At 37.1% G+C, this 24059-nt stretch overlaps 1 protein-coding gene across 4 annotated transcripts in view; it reads right to left on the reverse strand.

Moving 5' to 3' along the window:
- The window catches only part of BANK1 (B cell scaffold protein with ankyrin repeats 1), a 304887-nt gene that overhangs the window by 60081 nt on the left and 220747 nt on the right, over nucleotides 1-24059 (reverse strand). The gene's annotated exons all lie outside the window — the stretch shown is intronic.

Here is a 24059-nt window from a genome sequence, read left to right on the forward strand (position 1 = left end):
AGACAGCTACATTTTTACATTTGGCTTGGTATAAATACAGGAAAAATCTCTCATAAATGTTTCTTGTGTTCTGAGAAATAAAAAATGGGATGAATGGACATATGTTATAATCAGAGAATCTTGTTTTAGGCCCAATTTTTCAGGGAAGAAAAAACTGTTGTAAGATGAAAATGTTACAAGTAAGAACATATGGGTTTCACAGTAATATCATTTGACAACTTAATGGGCTATGTCTCCTGGGTAGCACGGAACTAGAGTGTGTGTGGCTCTTATTCCTTCTAAGCCTACCTCAAGCAACATACACAATTACTTGTTACTATACTCATACCGCAAATAGGATAACAGAGGCAGAGGAGGTTTTTAATGATTTGTTCACGGTCACTAGATGAAGTGAGTTTCTCCTAATCAGGGTTTTATCCACATCCTTTCTGAGATATATGTGGTATGTGGCTACAGGCATTCCCCTTCGTCTTGCTGTCAAATAATAGAGAGATGCAGATTCCACGATTTAGAAAGGTCTTCATTACAGTTCTCTGCATTTATCAAGCAATTAATGATTTTCAAAGCTGTTTCACATATACCGCCACCCTCCTATCAGTCCTGCCACACAGGATCGTGTGTCCAACAGAAGATAAATGTAGAGATGGTGGCTTGTACACAGGCTCTTGGTATTTAAAGCAGAGATTGAAATCCCAGATAATCCAGGGCATTGGGGTATGTGGATCCAAGTCCAGTGCCGCTTACACTATAAAATGGCATTGTCTGTCAAAACAATCTGTACCATGTATAGATGAAATTAAAAGAGCCTAGTGAGAATAATAGATATTAGGAAAAGAAACTTTTTACTCAGTGAAGAAATCATGTCTGACTACAGATCAAAGTTCTAGTCTATAAATGACAATGAAGGTTTAAAAATTTATGTTGGTGGTAAAAATGAATTTGTAATTCATGTCTTCTATCTTTGATTAATGTACTTTCCAGAGCATGCAAGAGAAAATTGTGGAGCTAATCCAACAAAATCTAGTAATCAATTAAAATCCTGTGATACAGGGACGCCTGGGTGGCTCAGTTGGTTAAGTGGCTGCCTTTGGCCCGGGTCATGATCCCAGGGTCCTGGGATCGAGTCCCACATCGGGCTCCTTGCTCAGCAGGGAGTCTGCTTCTCCTCCGCTCTCCCTCTGCTTGTGCACTCTGTGTCATATAAAAAAAAAAATCTTAAAATAAAATCCTGTGATACAGTTCAGGATGAAAGACAGCCAATATGCTTTTCAAGTCATTAAAAGATGACTCTGAATATTCCTGATGATAGAAAATTCTGTATTTTATCATCTATTTACCGGTAATTGACTTTTTTAGAAAGTGTTGCTCTTTTCAGAGAAGAAACATTTTTATCAGGTAGACTTTATCTGTTTTTGATAGGTGTAATAAAAGGAGAAGTAAAAGTAAAATTCTGCACATTATAGTTACATTTGTTTTAGTTTTATGACAAGGTTAAAATTAAGTTTAAATTGTGGTTTCAGATTACCTTGTTTCCCCAGCTCCTATTACCACAGCAAATTTTATATCCATGCTTGCTTTTTTATTTCCTGAATCTTTAGTTAACATTTCCAAGACAGGCCAAAGCACTTTGCCTTCCAGCGCTGATTTGTCTCTGGAACACAATACCCACTTCTGTTTGACAGCCTCTGTAATCACTACCAACATTTCCAGCTCAGAGCCCATAGACAGGTCATTTGCTAAGAGAGGTATTGGATTTGTGCTTGTTTCTTCTAATTATTTTTATCTGGCTAAATAACAGCTGTCCAGATACGCATTTCCAGTTTATCAAATACTTAACACATGATAATCCAGACATTAGGTATTATATCTTAGGGACTACATTTCTTCACCCTTAAGTTAATTTATTCTTTTCCAGACTTGACCATTAGCTCAATGTTGTTGTTTTTTTTTATTTTTAAAAAGAAATAAACACAAACCACAGAAAAATGAGCTTGTATACAGTGAGTTGCCATTTTCAACCATAGTTTGATAAGACATTTTCTTTTGCCAAATATAATGCAGTATGAATCAGGTGACCCTTATGTTACCCTTTTGTGAATCAGAGCTGCACAAGCTAAAAATGTGTGGGCCAGGCATACTAAAGATAAAAATACAGCAAGAAGGCAATTTAAATAGATCATATGTTTATAATCATATGTTCATAATCATATGACATTATCAGAAAGATCAGAAAAGATTAAATTTAAAATTGTAACATCCTACTCAGAATCACCTAGTTAGTTACTTGTTACTGGATAAAGAAATCCATTTCAAACCTAATATCAATGTTTTGTATAATAAAACTCATATAAGAAAGCACTGGAGATTGACAATCATTTAAATTTCCCGTTCATACTTTACCCCCCCCCCGGGAAAGAATAATGTAGATTATTGAGTTATAGGGAGTTAAGACCAAAGATAATTTTAAGATGAGGAACAGTATCAGATAGTGTAGTAATCTTGGCCTTGGATGCATATTAAATTCACCTGGGGAACTTTTATAAACTATCCATTCTCAGGCCCCACCAACTAAGACCAACTAAATTAGAATCTCTAGAAGTGACAGCCAACCATTTACATTTATTAATGGGTCTGCTGAGGATTCTACTGTGCATTCAGGAGGGGAGACACATAGACAGTGATTACAAGCACAGATTTCTGGTAAGATGACCTAAGATTCTAAGGGGCTCCTAGCTACTGACTGTGAACAAATTATTTAAGTTAGTATTAGTTTTCACCTGTAGATCAAGTACTTCTTGGCTTATTTCAAGAGTGAGATGAGTTAGTTCTTGGCATAAATTAAGTACTATTACAATTATGCAGGGGGGGAAAACCCACTTCATGTTCAGGTGAAGTGTGACGGCATGTGTCAAGTTCTGAAACTGTATTTTAGTGCCTATACCCCAATATCTAGTGGAATTCCAGGTTTTCATGATCATAGCACTTCCTGAATTAGGACTTTAAATTTTTCTTTATAGGCAGTGTTGTGCCTTCTTGAAGCAATAAAGCAGCAAGGTTAAGAGCATAAACTCAGGAGGCAATAGTCAGGTTTGAATCTTGACTGTGCCTTCTATAAGCTCTGTGACATTGCCCAAATATTTAACTTATCTGTCCCTCAGTTTGCTCATCTGTAAAACTGGCTACTAATAGTACCCGTTTCAGAGAGATGTTGTGATGAGTAAATGCATTAATGAATACACTATATAAAGCTGTTAGTGTTAGTGTGTTCCAGCACATTATAAAGTACTAAAAAACTGTTATCTATCATGATTATGATAATGATAATGATGATGGTAGTAAGTGAACTTCTTTACTGATGTTTCAAACAAAGGAGTCTCTTTCCTTGAGTGGAAAAATCCATATTGTGTCAAATAGACCTTTCCATTTTTAGCTATTCCCCCACACCATTTCCAATAGAATGCCACACCATATCTACTAGAATGATGTATGAGGAATCAAGTTTTCAAAGGCAAGGTTCAGATCTTTCTTATTTATCTGCCAGTTCACAGACTTTTTTAAAAGTAATGATTTAAATCCATATCCACTTCCTGAAAATGGTATGAAAGATCGTGTTCTATTGGTGGTTAATAAGTAGCATCTTCTTTATATATGCATTTATTTTATAAATATGTTTTGGTCATATATCATATGGTTATATGTGATCACATATTGATGTTGACACTAAGGGAAAAAATTAAAGAGAATTCATAAATTATGATGCTATAATATGTTGCAGTTCTCATATAAAAGCTTCTTTGGGGGGCTTTAATACAAATATTCTTAATGACATCTTTAGAGATCTTGAGTAAAGAGATACTTGGTTTCTCCCAAATCGTGTTGAATATCACATTTTAGAATTTTATATTACTCTTTGTATCTTTTAGGAAAATTTCATATTTTAAAAATGCTTTACCAGATAAACATTATGTAATTCATAAATTTACTATTTGCTTTTTCTTCACTGTAGCTATTAGTGTTTTTCATTACAACCAAAATGTCTATGGAGGAGGCCACGTTATAGTGTCAAGGATCCTATTAGATATCACAATTAGGAGCTGATATAAGTGTTTACAACTACAGCTGTGAAGGTACTTGTCATAAGGGATTCATTATAATGTATTGCATATCTGACAAAAGGCACATAATAATCTTTTATTGCTTTCCATGCTTTTTAGGGCTTTATTTTTCTACAGCCAAACAAGGTCATTTCACATTATTTTTCCTTGATCCTTAATGTGACAGCAGATACACTTCCTGAAATAAATACTATTATGAGCTACTGAAAACACCTGAAGGCAAAGTGGGCAACTTATTAACTATGCATTTATGAAGCATCTTGTGGAAGGCAAATAAAATCCTTATATCTGCCACTGCCTTTTTAATGCTTCACAGCTACTGTCCAAAAAATCCCTCTGCTGAAGCTTCTAGCAATGGCTGGTGTATAAAAGAGAAATAAAATGCAGAGGAAAAAGAGGTTTTAGAGTTATAATTTTCACGGAGTTGCAAATGCAGACATCAGGAGCTTCAACAACATTCTTTCTTTGTCATGTACCAAGTTTGTGATATATGGAAGACAGTGCCAGTAACCTTTCTTTTAACTGATGTCTCACAATCCAGCCTGAGAGCCAGCATCTATGTTGGTGAATTCATGGCCCTATACATTGGAGGTGATAGTCATTTATGCATGCGTGAATTCATTTATTCAACAAATAAACTGAGCACCTACTTTGTGTCAGGCAGTGTTCTGAGTAATAATGATATAGCAATAAATAAAATATGAGAAAGTTTCTGCTTCCGTGGCACTCCATTCTAGTGGAGGGCAGACAAATAATAAACAAATAAATATATGGTATGACAGGTGATTATAATTATTATGGAAAAATAAAGGGATAGGTAGAGTCAGAGTGGGATTGAAATTTTATATAAATATATGCTTAAATATTCATATACAGGACTATGAATATATGCATTTGAGTATGGAACATATACACATATATTTTTCATGTGTATGTATATGCACGTATATATTTCCCACCTCTTATATTTCCTACTCCACATGCCTTTCCAGAACCTTGCCGCTCCTCACTAAGAGTAGATGTTAATGTTCTCTTTCCTTGAAAAGGGGTGGGTCTTTGTGATTGCCTTGACTGAAGAGTAGAGCAGAAATGCCTCTCTATGACTTCTGAAGTTGGTCATGAAAGTGATACAACTCTCTCAGGATATTCACTCCTAAAACCCAGGCATCAGGCTACCAGGTAGTCCAGGAAGTATGGAGATCTTCATCTACAGGGAGAGAAACAGAGGCTCCCAGCTCCCAGCTCCAGCTGAGCTCTCAGCCCAGAGCTCCAACTGCCAGATATGTGAATGATCCAATTTTGATAATGTATATTCCAACACTATTTTCAACTGTCCCAACCAAAGTCATTTGGAGCAAAGATGAACTTCCCCTACTGAACCCTGCCCAAATTGCACATTTATGAGCAAGTCAGTCATCATTATGGTCTTAATCCACTCTTTTGGGGTGGTTTGTTATACAACGATATATAGCCAGGACAATACATATGCATACATATGCATGCTTGATTCAGTTAAAGCTCGACTGAGTGAGTTCCTTCCAATTTTAAGGATTAGATGGCAAATAAAACAACTTAGGTGACTTGAGAAAGGAACCACTGTGATACCCATCAGAGCTACTAAAAGCAATAGCATGGCTATTTTAGTAGGGTTACACCCTTGGTTGGTTCTGTCAGGTTGAATCTTGACAGAAAGTCTGGACATTTTTCCTGGAATTGCTTTGAGTGCTGTGTTCAGGTTTACCTAGTAAGGCACTGAGCCTGAGGTCTCAAGTTGTGTAATGAAACTCTGTAAATTGGAGATGTATAACCTTGAACCAGTTATTTAACCTTTCAGAGTCTCTTCGGATGTATGTGTGTGGGTGTATTTATAGCATAAAAAATATATATTTGTATTACTGTCGTCTACCACATAAGGTTTCAAGTTTAACAAGAGTCATAATAATTGCTAATATTTTTGAGTGCATATTATGTGGTAGGCAATGTACTATGTGCTTTTCATACATCATTTTAACTCTTAAAACCATTCAATTTCTTAGGTTACCTCCTGCGCTTGCTTCAGCAGCACATATACTAAAATTAAGTTACTTCCCTTTTCACAGAGGAGGAAACCAAGTTCCTAAGAGATTAAGTAATTTGTCCAAGATTTAATGTTAAGTATCAGAGTGGGATTTAAAAATGGTCTTTCAGCGAGCACAGTCAGGTCTCTTAATCACTATGTAGCATATCAAGTAAGATCATATGTGTGAAAGATGCAACGTGCTGAAAATCGGTATGTGAACAAAGAGAGCAGGATAGGATTATACATAGGGAAGGAGCAGGAATGCTATAGTAAATGAATGAAACAGAGTTCTGGGAAGACTGGATGCTGCTGACATTGCCCATACTACCTTTATATGGTGGAAAGTAAAAAAAAAAAAAAAAAAAAAAATGGTGAAATTGGTGGACAGGCAGCCTAAATGCTGTGTTCGTGCTCTGATGAGTAGGGCTTCAGAGAGGTTGGAGAACAAACAAGGGAATGAAGCAAGGGGCTCCTCTCTTGGTTTTGGTGCCCTGTATCGATTATTCAGATAATATTGCTGAGCTTCTAAATTTTGTTTCCAGGGCTTTGTGCTGGATTCAGCCTATGGCACCCTATTACTTAGTCTGACATTATGATGAATGTTGCCCAATTTTCATCTGGGCTAGGTTCTATTTTACCCTCCCAGGGCCTGGTTTCTGAGCCTCTCTGGCCACAAGTCTTCTCTTTCTGTTCTGCCCCAACCTTACTGGAGGCTCACAATGATCATCCATAATTGATTGCCATCTGCATTCTGACCTTTAATTCTTTACTGTTCCTGTGGTATCTTGAAGCTTGCTCTCTCATCTTGTATCTCCATAAAATCAAGACCTTTAAGAGAATAAGAGGTGACAAAAGAAAAGACTTTGGGTTTTCTTAAGAGACCTCACTACACATTGTGTAAGATCTCACTCAGATTATGTGACCTTTCATTTGTCCATGCCTGGGAATGGAAAGGTTGCCTTCATTCACAGAGATTTAGTGTTGTTCCTTTGATATTCTAGAAGCCAGTCCGTGATCACACACTCTTTTGCTCCTGCATGCCTTTGCTTTGTGTTCTTCATGCACTTTGTACTCCACCTACTTCATGGGCTTTGTATTCCACCAACTGGTCTTTGTATTTCTGTTGTAGCATCAACTGCAGTGATTCAGTGGGACAGCTCAGTTCATTTAGGACTCAGTCCAACACTTTAGAACAACAACAACAACAACAAAAACCAACTATACTGGCCCACAAAAATTCATTCACAAAACACAGTGCAGGTCCCTATAAACAACATCTTCAGTGGCTGTTCCCTTGTGTGATGGATCCTTCAGCTCAATCAATATACACAGGACAGAAACATAAATACTGTACTTGGGGTTTCTAGCTTCCTCTTTCCCTACTAAATCCTTCAAACACTCAATCAGCAAGTCTTGTTGATTTTATTTTCTAAATAGCTACAAAATTCATCAACTTTTTACCATCTCCATTACTACTATACTGCTAGTCCAGAGGCAACCCCATTGCTTACCTGAATTACTGCTACACATGTATTTATTTCCTTTTTTCACTTATCTTCTTTTTGTATACTTCTGCTTCCCTAACCCTTAAGTAGTCCATACTACAGCAAAAGCAGTCTTTGTCAGATGGATATCTAACTATGTCACCTTCCTACCCTCTTACTTGAGACTCATCAAATGTTCCTCAAAAGCCCCATGATAAAGAGGAGAATTTTACATTGCTTGGCCATATTATCTTGGTTTGCCTCGGATTGTCTCAGTTGGTTGTGATTTCCAGTTTATGTATTTATGGCATAGTTATTAGTATCATCTCTTTCACTTTCCAAAATGTATAGGTCTGGATAATACATATTATGACTACTCAGTTTATAGGGACACTCATGATTTTGACTCTCTGGAGTCATCTCTATTTCTATTTGTCTAAGCCTCAGATTACATGAGTAATTTTCCTGAAAATACTATGCTTTCTTTCACTTCTGAGTCTTTGCACATTCTATTCCCTCCGTATAAATGGCTTTTCCCACTTTTGTCTAGGTGACTTATACTTTAGGTGTCCCAGGAAAATTAAAAAAATCTTCTCTTCTTTTCCAAGATACTGAGTCTCCTTCCGGTTCCCATAGCAGTCCACATTCATTCTACCATAGCACGTGTTCTATACGGTAATTGTTTATATATTGGTTTGTTTCATTCTACAGAACTGTAAACTGCTTCAAGTTCAGATAAAATCATGTTCACTGCTGTATCCCAGTGCCTCTGCAGCCCCTAATACACTGTAGATTCTCAAAAAATATTTCCTAAATGACTGAGTGATAAATAAATAAATGAATAGGGACACCTGGGTGGCTCAGTTGGTTAAGTGTCTGCCTTCGACTCAGGTCATGATCCCATGGTCCTGGGCTCCTTGCTCTGTGGGGATCCTGCTTCTTCTTCTGCCTGCCACTCCCCCTGCTTGTGCTCTCTCTCTCTGACAAATAAATAAAATCTTTAAAAAAATAAATGGATAAATATAAACTCTAGTAAAGAGGAAGTACTTGGAAAGAGTAGATATATATCCAGGGAGTTAAAAAATTGTTGAAACATCCGTGCTTAAACAACATCCATCTTCTCTGAATGAGGAAGAGCTCACTTGAATTAGATAAGAATTTTTTCCTTTCTAAATCTGGAATACAATATATTCACAGTATTTTGTGTTACCTTCATTAACTCAGGAAACTTCAGTCTTGGCAGACCACTGCTGTGAATATTCTAAATGGGAACCAAAGAACTGCAAGATTCTTTCATGGTACAGTTCTTTTCAGTTGGTAAATGGAGTAAGGGTATTATTAGAAGTTGTTATTTTCTATTGTTAATGGTAGACAGGGTTAACCAATTCATTCTGAAGCTCACTTTAACTAGGAGGAATATTTAGTGACTGACTCATATAATTCTTGGAAGACTATGATTTAAGACAAAATTATATAAACTTCAAGATATATGTGTAAGTAAGATATCAAGAGCCTAGTTATTTTGTAGAAAGGGTTTTTTACCATCAGGTAAACTTATTTATCAAAATGTAAACATTTGTTTCTATATCTCAAATGAATTTAATTATAAAAGAAACACTATTACTTAGCAATTTAGAAATAGAAAGAAATGGTTAATAACTGATTAAAGATATCTACAGTAACAAAAACCCTATAGCAAACATCATAATTAATGTTGAAATGCAATGGCACAAAAGAAGGCTTCTTGCTATCACTGCTTCCTTTTTTTTTCAAAGATTTATTTATTTATTCGAGATAGAGAGGGAGAGAGCACACACACATGAGCCGGGGGAGGGGCAGAGGGAGAGGGAGAGGCAGAGAATCCCAAGCTGACTCTGCGTTGAGTGCAGAGCCTGATGTGCGGCTTGATCTCATGACCCACGATCATGACCTATGAGATCATGACCTGAGCTGAAATCAAAAGCCTGCTGCTTAACCGACTGAGCCACCCAGGCACCCTTATTATTGCTTCTATTCAAGATTGTTCTGCTGGTATCAGCACAAGAAGGCAAATAAACAAACAAACAAACCACTGAGATTAATAGGAATGTCTGGAAAATTACTGGACACAAAATTGAAATAAAAACCAACTGCATTTCTATATGCTATCAATAAAGAATTAGAAAATGAAAAAAAATTAAATATACCATTTAAATACCATCAAAATATTGAGTATTTAGGAATAAATCTAACAAAGAATGTGCAAAAACTTTATTATGAAAATTGTAAATCTTTATTAAAATATATTATAAAAGATCTAAATAAATGTATACATGATGATGTATGCCATTGATTAATTATACTAGTGGCCCCATTCCTTCACTCTATGCTGTATTGATGCCCTTTGTCATTTTATTCTGCAGTTTCTCTCACCATAGAGGTGATGTCTATTTCAGCACCAGTTGATACTGAGTTTAGGGATGTGATTTGTTATAGCCAATGGTGTGTGTAGTAAGTTGATTAATGGCTTCCCAATGATCTCCATGTCCTAATCCCCAGAATTTGTGAAGATGTTACCTTTTACAATGAAAAGCACTTTCCAGATGAGATTAAATTAAGGATCCTGAGATGGGCAGATTGTCCTAGGTTATCTGGGGAGACCTGAAATAATCACAAAGGTCCTTATAGGAGGGAAGGTGATATGAAGGTGGAAGGTGAGAGAGATTTGAAGATGCTATGCTTCTGGTTTAAAGATGGAGAAATGCAAGATGGAGGCAGCCTCTCAAAACTGGAAAAGGCAAGGAAACAGATTCTTCTCTAGAGCCTATAAAAAAACCCAGCCATGCCATAATCTTGACTTTAGCCCACTGAAATTTATTTCAGACTTTCAACCCCCAGAGCTATAGGAAAATAAATCTGTATTGTTTTAAACCATCAAGATCATGGTTAAGTTGTTACAGCATCCATAGGAAATTAACTTAATGTATAAGTGGACTGCTACATGAAGAGGCTTGAAAAAGTACATGTTTGCCAGCATTGTGAGATCAAGTTCTGGTTGGTGAGCTAGAGAATTTTGCAAAAAATAATTTATCAAAATATCTACAAACTGGAGGTCAAGAGTTTTGATATTGAGAGTGTCCCACTGAGTGTCCAGTTAAAGTGATGATGAAAGATCCAAATCATGGCGTATCACATGAAATTTGGAACAACACTGGAAGCTAGAAGACAATGGGGCGATGCCTCAAAATTTCAAGGAGGAAATGATTTCCAAATTAGATCTTTATATCCAGCCAAATTATTAAGCAAGAGTGAGCTTGGAATATAGATATTTTTAGCCCTATGACTGTGAAATATTTTATATTCCATGCACCCTTTCTCTTAAAATACAGAAGTAAATGAAACAAGGAAAGAGAATTCAAATGTGAGAGAGCTAATGAGTAACCAAAGGATAATGAATTTGGGAGATGGTAGCAGGCCCAGAAGGCTATCAGTGTATATTACAACGGAATGGCTCAGGAAAAGGTAAAATTGGTGGACATCTGATGATTTTGAATGTACTGAGTTGGCATTTACACTTGTATCAGAGAGCTTGTGTGTGAATTACTGATAGTGATGCAGGATATTAAGTGAGCAAGCAAACAACAGCAATAAAAACTAGGTCATACCAACTCCAGGGAGAAAAAAATGTTGAACAAGATACGAAATGTAATAATTATCTCTGAATGGCTCAGCTGTGAATGTTATTTAAATAATTATAAGATGCAAACATTGAATGTAATCTAACCAAAATGAATGTTATGACTATATTTAGACGATGGGGGTGGTGAAGTGGAAGGAAAGGTATGTTTGGATGGAGGTGTGCACAAGAAGAGTCAATCTCATATTCTATAGTAGCAAATCAATAGATAGTATCTAAAAGTAATCATCAAGGGATAATAGTATAAAATATTTCTTTAGAAATGTGAAAGCAAATATAAAAAAGAACAGCCCAAAGAAAGGAATGTGTTGTCTCTCAGTCACCACAACTGCACATGGGGAGAGCAGAATAGAAAACATCCATTTTTTTTGTTACAAACTTTGTACATCTATTTGGCTTTTCAACTGTGTCCACAGAAAACTTTCATTCAATGAAATAATTTTTTAAAAATTTGTTCCTTCTAGTTAAACTATTATAAAACCAAAGGAATTTTAAAAATCAGAAGAAATGTATTGCTGGGAATGAGAAAGATATGATTTGCTGATGATATAATGAAAAAACGGGGATCAGGAGATGCTGGTTCTCTGCTTTGCCAAGAATGAGCTGGATGTGTTTCTCATCTACAAAATGAGGAAGTTGGACTAATTGATCTCTAAAGCCTCACTCAGCTCTGACATGCTGTTTCTTTGATTCCATTTTCATGCACCATGCACAACAGTATGTAGCTAGCATCCTTTTGCCTTTCTGAAATTGACACGAAGAATTTAAGAATATTATTGATTCTACCGATTAATTAAGGAAACGGCTGCTAACAGATGGAGAGATTCTCACAAAGTACCAAGTATAGCAGGTGGGATAATGTACAACCCGTCCAAAAGCAAAAGGGTCCCTTTTATGAGTGAATCCCAGCTTTTACAGAAATCCCCCAGATGTTTCCTTCTGTCAGGCATAGTACATGAACTGCAATAATCATTTCTGAAGCATACCGCACAGTAGCCCCTAGGCTCTGCATACTCTACACAGCGAACTGAAACCAAACAACTCAATCTTTAACTGGAATTTAACAAAATGCCTATATGTTATTTTTTGAAAGAAATTTTCCTTCATACTTATTTATCCCCAACTTTGAATCCAAACATGAGCCATAAAATATTAAAGCTGGAGGAGACTTAGTCCATCACAGATAAAGAAACCAGGGCCTACGGTGATGAAGTGCTGTGCCCAAGGTCGCACACACAGTGATCAGTAGCATGGCCAGGATCAGGGTCCAAGTCTCTGACTCTGCGGCATGGTGGTGGTAAAGACATAACTACCTAACATCACCGGTGCGAGTTTGTTATTAAAGTACATATCAATTGGGAAAACAGAGTAAATATAAAAATGGTAAGAAAAGCTTACATTTAAACAAGTTCTTGGTTCATCTGTTAGAAAACAGAATCCAGAAGGCATTAAGCAAAGCTTTACATCATCTCCTGGGTTGTGCCAGCTTTTTAATTTGGCAGAAATAAAGAATGTTCCCTGTAATCAAACACCCTGCCTAGGATTCTGGGCTACAATAAATTAATGAAGTGAGTTTCTCCTCTCTATTAGATTATCAGTGGCTACCATTTTTCCAAGACAGAGAGAATAAAACATCATACCATAAAATGTTCTATCAGCAAGTGTTTCTTTACTGCCAAGTAATTATTATGCTGGGAAGGAAATATGCTGGATCAGCTTTGCAATGCATTTAAAAACCTCAGACCCTGAACATCTCTAGAGCCCCATGCCCCAATTCACCACACTTACTCCCTCAGCTGTCCTCCTCTCTTCCTATTGCATTCTGTGATAGAGATTTCTAGAATCAAAAAACTGGAAGGTTCTTAGCAGGATTTGCTAGGCTAGTAATTCAAGAGAGAATAAAGTAAATTACCTGAAAGAAACCACGCTTTCTACTGCTAGTGAAACACCAAGCAGAAAGTATCAAAAAACTATATAAAACTTTCCCAATTGTTTTAGGGCTCCTGTCTGTCCTGTTTAATAGTTGCTTTCACATTCTTTCAAACCCAGAACATGCAGACATACATATTTTTAACCACTTGTTTGGGCAGGACCTTTGCAGAATGAATGACTAGCTTCACATATAACAGATTCCATAAAACTTGTGATCTAGAAAGATGGAAAATAATCTGTAGACTCCACGAGGACTGACCGTGCCTCTGTGAGTGGTCCAGATGAGCCGTCTGGAGGATAAACAACACTTCTGAGGGGACTGTAGACCAACACCTCCATACAGATGTTGGTGGACTATATAGTAATCAATCTGAGGCTGGTCAGATTTTAGCAATGAAAATCCTGAATCCCAGGAAACTCATTTCCGAGCAAACCAGGACAGTCAGTCCCCCATCGTACAAAGTGTTGTTATACGCTTAAATACCATTTTTTAGATCTCCAAGTACTTGGGGGAAATTATAGGAATGTATTTTGTCATAAAATGAAAACGCACGCTTGAATCAGTAATAGGCATTTATATCCATAACTTTTTTCCTCTGTATGATTTTAATCACAAACATGTTTAGTTTTTCAAAACAACTTTTATCATTCCAAAAGTATATAGGCTCATTAAAAAAAGCAGAAAATACAGAGAATTATAAGGAAGACAATAAGTCTATAATCTTACTAACTAGAGAATAGTCATTGATTATCTATTTATAGCCATCCAGACTATTTTCTTTTTCTTTTTTTTTCTTCCCCATATGGGCATAACTTTTTTATGTCCAGCAGATCATGCATATGTTTTGAACTTTGGGAAATTTATCATCTTGTTCTTTATCTATTTGCAATTTAAATGTTTTACCGGAAGCCAGGTGGGGAGGAGTGAGGTGCAGAATGAGCCATCTTCAAAAGAGATGTGTAAAAAAAACCCAAATTCTCAATAATGCTGCTATGCTTTCTAATAATGCAGTTTTTACAAATTGCTACACCCATCATATTAAGTCTTTAAACACAAGGTCTATAAAAAGAGTGATGAAACAATGGTTACATTTTAAATTTAAAGTCATGGAATCTAAGATACTCTTGGTTGAATGAAAAGAAATACTCATGCCCGTATTTTCTATGTCCTCATCTATGATTTTGGTGGAGGGAAGATTTCCTAACAGATACGTACATTATTTTGTGGTCCTTCTTTTTAAGTTATAGTTGGTTTGTTTCAAGAGAGCCCATTGCATGTGGTCCTCCACAATATGTGGTCATCACCAATACATGATTCCCAAAACTTTGTTTCCTTGTGTTTTTTTTTTGGCATTGTTGTTTGTTTTTCCCATTGAACTAAAAAGGCAACATGGTTCAGTAAGAAAAGCATGTGATTGGAATAAGACCTGAGTTCAATTCCTCACTTGACCATCTAGTCAACATTTAATTTTTAATAAGCCTTTAAACATCCCTAAGACTCTAATTTTTCATCTGTACAAACGATGCATTTCAAAAATATGGGTCGAAAGCATTGCTTATATCCTACATTCTCACATGAACCAAGAAGTGGTGCAAAAAGGCCTCATTCACTTGTTTTGCTCATCTTTGAGAAGCCCTACTAGGTATTTGTTTCCTTTCTTCTAGATGTACATGGAACTGGTTTATGTAAAGCACATGTAGAATGCTTGGAAAGTTTCATGAGGCCTTATACTATGATAGAACTTGTATGAATTAGAGTTCCAAATGGTCACTAGTCCACGGGCCCATAAAGCCATTTCCTGGGCTCATTTTTAAAGACAAGTGTGTCAACAACGGGATACTAATGTGGGATATAATAGAACATATTTTCAGCATCTCTCTCTGTCTCTCTTTAACCCTCAGACAATGAGATCTACAGATGTGAAGTATAAAACAAAAGACCAAACAACCACCACCACAACAAACAACGTTCCCACCTAGGAAATAAAGAGCTCATTTGAGACACTGTATGTGGGCATGCCTGCTCTCCAGGCTTGGAAATCATTTCTATTTTCAACTGTGAGCGACCACAGTTGCAAAAACTGTTGAAATCACTCTAGATGTGTTTTCTCTCAAGAGGCAAATGGGAATTTTCTCACAGGTACAGATGTAAGGAAGTTGGGATTGCAAAGGGTCTAATGAGATGGTCTCTAGAGCCTGTGCAGCAGGATGAAATCCCAGCTCACTCACCAGCTGGTAGGCTTTGGCCAGTAACATGACCACCCCAAGCCTTCATTTCCTCACGTACAAAATGGAGATAATGTTGCTTATCTAAAGACTGTAATAAAGATTAACAGACTAATATATATAAAAAAAATCCCAGCATGGTACCTTGTACTGAGTAAGTATTCCATGTATGGAAGCCATTATTTTTTTAAATTTATTTTTTAAATTTTTTAAATTTTTTATTATTTTTAAATTTTTATTTATTTATTTATTTATTTATTTATTTATTTATTATTTTTTTAAAGATTTTATTTGGCAGAGAGAGACACAGTGAGAGAGGGAACACAAGCAGAGGGAGCGGGAGAGGGAGAAGCAGGCTCCCCGTGAGCAGGGAGTGCGATGCGGGGCTCCATCCCAGGACCCCGGGATCATGACCTGAGCTGAAGGCAGGTGCTTTAACAACTGAGCCACCCAGGCGCCCCTATTTTTATTTATTTTTAAATAAAAGATTTTATTTATTTATTTGAGAGAGAGCACAAGCAGGGGGAGGAGCAGAGGGGAAGGGAGAAGCAGACTCCTGGCTGAGCAGAGAGCCAGACGTGGGGCTCAATCCCAGGACTCTGGGATTATGACCTGAGCCGAAGGCAGACTGTCAGGCTGTATTCTGGTTGCAGTCAGCCCAAGTGCCATTAATCATAGCTGCAAAGCATGCAGCTTTTTCTCTTGTCAGGCTGTATTCTGGTTGCAGTCAGCCCAAGTGCCATTAATTGCCCATTTTCTGAGAGGTGTGAGATCACTGCTCTGGCCTCTGTGAACCTTGGATTGAGCTCAGTCATATTCAGGTTATCCAAGTAGAAAGTCTGGATCCTTCATCTGCACTGCCAAAATGTATATTGGATTCTAAGTGATTCCGCTTTCAAGGTACTCTCTTTAAATTATTCACAAATTGTAGAATGGGTTGAGACCAAGCATGTGTGGCTTTAGCAGAAAAAGAAAACCAGGGGGAAGGGTTATTTAAGCAAATACAAGGAATTTATGATGGATTTCTATGTGCACAGCATGCAATTTTCTTTAATTATTTTTTTGTTAATGAAATAGCTAGAAAGACATATAATTCCAGTTTTACTTGGAAAGCTTTAAGTTCTAGAATGGGGCAGAATGCAGTTTATTTTTTTTTCTTTCACTCCACCACATGGCTGCTGCTGGGGCAGAGGTTTATTTATTTATTTATTTACATATTAAAGATTTTATTTATTTATTTGAGAGATATAGAGGGAGGGAGCACACACAAGCAGGGGGAATGGCAGACAGAGGGAGAAGCAGACTCCCTGCTCAGCAGGGAGTCCCATGTGGGACTTGATCCCAGGACCCCGGGATCAACTTGTAGAAGGCCACTTTGCTACAAAATTGAGTCTTTTACTCAGAATAATTCACCATTTTTTATTATTATGTTCAGTTAGCCAACATATAGTACATCATTCACTATTTAAAAATATATAGAATAGGCAGGGGAAATAATACCAGGAATCCACCAGCTTAATTGGTGGCTCTCACATTTTTCCATATCATCACTTCACAACGTATTTGGGAATAGAAGAAAGGAGGGAGAGAGGGCACGTACAATCATTTGAAAATGTTTCTTTGTTGAAAAAATAGCAACTTTATAGTGGAGAAATCTGGCAGACATCACTTTGTTCAACTGATCAAAGTTATTATCAACACTAATGAGAATAAGCAGCATCATGTCTCTTGATACAATGCCCTGAAAAAGGCGTAATGTCACTGCTCTGGCATTCTTACCAAAAATAAGTAACCTAAATTTAATCATGAGAAAAAAATCAGACCCAAATGGACAGAATTTTTTTACAAAATAACAGTCCTTTTCAAAAGTGTTAGTCATGAAAGAAAAAGAAAAAACTGTCTGAGATTAACAGAGCCTCAGGGGACATGACAGTTAAATATACTCTGTGATTCCAGATGGGATCCTGGCCCAGAAAAAGTATATCAGTAGCAATTGACAAGAATGGAATAAGTTCTTTAGATTAATTAATAGTATTGTATCAACAGTACTTCTCTGGTTTTGAAAACTAATGTTGTTATGTAAAATGTTAACATTTTGGGAAGCTGGGTGAGGATCTGGGAATTTCTTTGTACCATTTTTTAACATTTTATTCATCTGAAGTGATTTCAAATTGAAATTTTTAAAAATAAAAACCTCAAATCTAAAACCACAGGTAATTCGATGTGTCCTAGATAACACAATGATAAGTGGTACCCCATTCAAGGTTCCACCCCCAAGACTTTTATTCCAAAGCCAAGCTGCTGACAACACTGGAAAATGCAATTGCAGTGTGTTTGAAACTCAAATTTTATACTATAGTGTGATGCCTGAACACTAGGTTTATCATTTTATAGAAAAGACATCCTTAGTAAGAAATGGTTCCTAACCATTTATTTGAAATGACTCCTAAATTCAGCCCTATAATTTTATGTGTAGGGATATAGTCTAAATTGCCCATACTGAATTTCCACAAACAAACAAAAACATCAGAATTGAAAATATTACTTATTATTTTTTCCTTCTAAATCTATACCATTTCTTTGCAATGTGGGATAAATTAGGAGGAAAACCATTTCCAGTGAGTCACAGTCCCTTTGACATTCTTCTGTGATTTTCATGAAGACTAAAACCCCCAACCCTTGATGGCCTCCAGAATTGACTTGTATCAGTCCTCAGCTTAGAAATAACAAGGTGACTTACCTTGCTGGGTTTTGTGTTTTTGAGCAAACAAACAAGCACAATGCTTTGTTTAGTATCAAAATGAGTAAGAGTAAAAACTTTATTAAACAGATTTTGAATGGCTCCTATAGTTTACTTTTAACCTGGAATATATAATATATTGATTTATGACCATAGATAGCTGAGCATTGCTCTATTGAAGATGGAAAACCATTTTTTCCCCACAAATCTTGTATAAAAGCTCTGCGGCATGCTAGCTATGCTGTGATGGAAAACCGACCATTAAAACTCACAAGTTCAAACAGGACAAACTACCACATGAGAACCATCACGTCCATCATCAACTACTGAAACTCAAACTCCTTTAACACCAGTTCATGCAAATGTTTATGTCCCACGAGAACACTATTGACAAACTGATCTAACGTTGATTCCTCACAAACTTTTGTGTTCCAAAAATAAGACACTGACTGTTCCAGCAGCTCCTTAATTTTCACATGCTGACTAATACCTCCCAAACCTACAAGGATCTTTTTCTTAAGTTATCCCTTCTGAGACACCTTCTCCACTGATAACCATGGGGCACAGTCTCCCTTGTTGCAGCAAGTTATAAACCTAACTTTGTTGTCCACAAATGTGTTTCTGGAGGTCTCTGGCTGAGAGGAATTGGCAAATGTTGTTTTAGAGAGCAATCTTCATAAGTAGAATTTTATTTTGTAATGTTAGGAGCCTTACACAATGATTTTCTCAGAACTGCTTCAGTGCCATTGGAAAAGTTAAGCACAAAGACAAGAGGAAAATGAGTACTTATATCACACAAGAAATAGAATAAAAATTTTCCATATTGGAAGCTGTGACAATCCAAAACACATGAAAAAAAAAAAACCACTTTAGAAGTGTGAGGAACGAAGTGTATGTCTCTCTGACTCTAGGCAATGGCTCTTAAACTTGGCTGCACATAGAATTATCAATGGGGCTTTTTACTTTTTTATTTTATGATTACTTTTAAGATTTTATTTATTTATCTGAGAGAGAGTGTGCGAGAGAACGAGAGAGAGCACAAGCAGTGGGAGAGGTGAGGGAGGGGGAGAAGCAGACTCCCTGCCGAGCTGAGACCCCAGTGCAGGGTTCCATCCCAGGAACCCGGGATCATGACACTTAAGTGTCTCCTGAAGGCAGACACTTAACTGACTGAGCCACCCAGGTGCCTCTATGGGCCTTTTGAAAACATTGGTTTTCCAGGGACCACTTTAGACCAACATGATTAGAATCTCTGGAAATGGGGTCCAGGAATTAAAAGCTTCCCACGTGATTCAAGTGTGTTGCCAGAGTTGATGATCACTACTTTAAGGTGTTCACATAACATTCTACTGTAAAATTTATCATAATGTTTATTAAATGCTAATCCATTCAACTACCCATCTGTTTAAAAAACACCTATTGTGGACTTGGTGTAAAACACCATAGTTTCAAAAAGGAGAAAGAGAGTTGAACATTTAAGAAGTTGCATGACTCAGGAAAAATTTGACAGAAATACAATAAAACCTGAGAGGAAAATCTGAATTAAAAATGGCCTTTTCCTGGCACATAGGATGTTTTGCAGAACTGGAAAGGCTGATTTTTTTCAGCATATTCAGCTTCTGGATAGATGCATACAAATCAAAGACAGAGGAATCAGATACCTACTTAATAAACATATCAACTCTGGAGATAAAATAAGGTGGTAAATGTTAGGGGCAGATGGCCTTCCCTTCCTCCAGGACACTGCTGGGTTCTGCCTCCATGCTCACTTAATATATATCCAGGGAAGGCCAGGAGCTACAAACCCGGGGTGATAAAGATGTGGCTTTCATAAAATGTTATATAATGATCTCCAGAGCCAAATATTAATGCCTTTTGGATCATTTCTGGTTTTGAATTTATGGATAGTGCTGTTTCCTTCCATGAGTTTGAATAATCAAGGGCTTGACCATTAGAAAAATGAAGTCCCAGAATGATCCAAGCTGGAATGAGTCAACAATTGATGCAGTCCCTGGAAGGGCCTCTAATGATTTGTCAAAATCAGTTTGTGGAGGCTGTGATGAACACACACACATACTCTGTGCTGCAGCTATAGTCAAGAGCTAGGGGAATGGTGGGAAGGAAATGTTGTAGTTGAAAACTTAATCAAGCTGTATTGAAACAATCTGAAAATGTTTTGTTGGAGCACCGTATGTCCAGGAGTCTGTAAATGAGAAAGAAGAGCGAACAAAACATTCATAGCAACTCAAAACCAACAATAAACACAAAAACTGACTATTCATGACACAGTCATATGTATAATTATGAATAACTTCCTATCTCAGGAAACATCCCTGGAAGTGAAAGCATAAGCTATTTTGGTACTGATTTGGCCTTTAAAAGCTGTCTTAATACCTAGGGAATGTTTTAATGGTTTACATTTATAGAATACATATGTTGTGAAAACTCACAAAGCATAAAAGTTGAGTCAAAGGATGCCATGTATTTTGCTAACTGTTCTAAAATGCTTTAGGGCGCCTGGGTGGCTCAGTTGGTTAAGCCACTGCCTTTGGCTCAGGTCATGATCCTGGAGTCCCGGGATCGAGTCCCACGTCGGGCTCCCTGATCGGCAGGGAGTCTGCTTCTCCCTCTGATCCTCTTCCCTCTCGTGCTCTCTAGCGCTCATTCTCTCTCTCTCTCAAATAAAATAAATAAAATCTTTAAATTAAACTGCTTTAGATAAATATATCAACTATATAAAGTATTTCTAATGATAATTAAGCCTCAAAAGAGACAGGATAAACTGGTTTTGGTAGTAGCCATAAATATCTCGGGAGTTAACTTAAGAAACCTTTGTTGTTCAGTCTATGTGCTCTGTTCTGCATGGTTATTCTGGGACTCAGGCTTTATCTTAATCCCTTTGTCTACGATCACTTCCACAATGGGAAGGGAATATAAAAATCTTGCACTGGCTCTTTATGCTTTCTCCCACAGGCAATACACATCACTGCACCTCACATCTCATTGACCAACTGAGCCTAGGGACCATATCTGACTTCAGAGGCCAGGCTAACAACAACAGCAACACAAAAAACAAGAAACAAAAAAACACACTATCACTATCCAGAAGGAGAACTGAAAATATTTGGAAAAGAGGTCTAATGACAACCCCAAACCTGTATCATATGGAAATTAAGGTAAGGGCAATCAGGGTGGAATAAAATTTCTGCTCTGCTTTTAATATTTATAGTGAACAGAAAGGCTTCTTTGCACTTAGTTCTGTTTCGAGAATTACTTGGAAAAGTAACAGGGACTTATCATACAAAGGCTCCCCAGGTCATTGAGAGAGAATAATTCACAAGAGATAAGCTTTATTGGTATGAAATATTTTAGTAATTGTACACTTTTAAATGAGTACGTAAGATGATATGAAAAATGAGAGTCAGTACACTGAGTGGCTAGGAGCATAGAGGCTCGGTTTGAATCCTGACTCTGCTACTCACCAGCAGCGCAACCTTGAGGCCTTAAGGAACTTATCCTCTCTGTGACTCAGTTTCCTCATTTATAAGTGGGGGCATAATATTAATGCCCTCTTCACAGGGTTTTATGAAGATTAAGTGTATGTATACACATATTTATCACTCAGTAAAATATTAGTTAATATAAGTGTTTGCTACGAGTCATTGGACCGATTATCCATCTGACTGATTCCTTACAAGGACTGGATAAGTGAGAGTTGAGAATAAATTTGGTCTGGGAAGATAAATAGCCATGCTTTCTAAGAGACAGTGTCATTTAGACTGAGCATCAGGCAGCCTGGCTCCAGCCCTGCTTCTGCCCCTAACTAGTTGTCTGACCTTTCATATATCACTTAACGTTTTCTTGGCATCTCCTTTCTTTTCTTTCTTTTGTTCTTTCTAGGCTAGGTGAACTTAATTCAATTTAAAATATATTCACTAGAGATCCTACAGTATATACAATGTAAAAACCTAACTACGTAGCAGAGGAGTAACCACATTAGAAGAATGAGTAAATTAAAAGTAAGTTTAGAGCTTTAGAGTCAGAAAGAATTTTATCAGGGTGGAGGGTGATAGGGCATTCAGTACAGAGAGTACAGCATGACAAAATCTTAATAACAGTAACTATCATTTATTAAATGCTTACAAAATATCAAATACATTTGCTTTTATTATTTCTTGTCATCAAAAAACTCGGAGAGGTGAATTTATTATCTACATTTTAAAAAATAAGGAAACTGGGGGGCGCCTGGGTGGCTCAGTTGTTACTGTCGGCCTTCAGCTCAGGTCATGGTCCCAGGGTCCTGGGATCGAGCCCCGCATCAGGCTCCCTGCTCGGCGGGAAGCCTGCTTCTCCCTCTCCCACTCCCCCTGCTTGTGTTCCCTCTCTCGCTGTGTCTCTCTCTGTCAAATAAATAAATAAAATCTTTTAAAAATAATAAGGAAACTGAGGCTCAGTTTGAACCATGTAACTTGAATCCTGGTTTGTCTAATCCTAGGAAGCCAGTGATTTTTTTCATTGATGTTATCCCATGAGGAGGAGGGGAGGGGTAGAAAGTAAAGGGGAGGGTCAGAGAAGAGTGAGCAATCTGGGCCATTTGGTTCATCTAGGGAGTTGGCAAGAATGTAATTTAAAAAGGTCTATTCCATGTATTAAAATAATCTGTCTCTATTGTCTAAAACTTAAGCTCAACTATAATATATACATCTTGAGTGAAAAATCTGCCTGGGGCCCCTTAGCACTTTGTACAGACATTTATTTGAGCCCTTTTCCCATACCTTAGCTTTTACACCTGCATTTGTTGGACCATTTTAAGTGATTTGTTTATGGGCCTGTAAAACAGAATTTTGAGTTTCTTGAAGGGAAGGACCAACTGTACGTTATTGATCTTCATGTCCCTGAGCTCCAGTCTCTGATTGGTAGACATTGAATAAATATTTGTTGAAGGAAGGACTGAATGAAGGAATAAGCGAACAAATGCTTTTAGATACACTCTTTGATGCTTGACTATTTCCTTGACTCTCAGCAAGCTGTCTCAAGTCCTTTGAAATCAAGCTATAACAAGATATAAATCTTGAATAAATGCATAAAATATACAAAGAATGTTTTCTTTTTTTTAAGATTTTATTTATTTATTTGAGAGAGAAAGTGTGAGAGAGAGATCATGAGCAGGGGGGAAGGGTAGAGGGAGAAGCAGACTCCCTACTGAGCAAGGAGACCGATGTGGGGCTCGATCCCAGGACCCTGGGATCATGACCTGAGCCGAAGGCAGACACTTAACCCACTGAGCCACCCAGGCGCCCCAAAGAATGATTTTGTCCAAGATAAATTTTATTTATAACTCAGATCCCTTGGATCTTCTATTATTTGTTGAATGAAGTTTTTTACTCCTAAAAATTACTTCATTTCATTTTCATATTGGAAGATACTTTGTCCTGATAAGAAACAGCGATGGAAACACATGATTCAACGTGCCAGTATCTTGCACGCACCAGTTTAAAACATGCTGCTGAGGCATAAAGCAAAATCAACTAATACTGCCGTGACAAAAACAGTAACATTCGCAAGTAACGTTCATTGTCAGCTCACAAGTTAAAATTTAACATCCTTTCTCCAATATTATGGATTTCTGCTATGGGAACTCAAGAATATTAAGTGGTAATACATTTTGAAACTGAAAGAAAACACTGGATCACATATGTGGGTAAAGCTGGTCCTCCTCTCGTGGTCGGATGGAGGATTGGCATAGGGAGGCATCTTTGCTAGAAGGATGTCACTTTAGGACAAGTTCAGGAGCATATGATCTCAGATCTCTTAAGATACTCAAAGG

The sequence above is a fragment of the Eumetopias jubatus genome, unplaced genomic scaffold (assembly GCF_037043125.1).
Source record: "Eumetopias jubatus isolate StellerSeaLion01/CBP00866 unplaced genomic scaffold, mEumJub1_p1.0 scaffold_2, whole genome shotgun sequence".
In the NCBI taxonomy this organism is placed as follows: domain Eukaryota; kingdom Metazoa; phylum Chordata; class Mammalia; order Carnivora; family Otariidae; genus Eumetopias; species Eumetopias jubatus.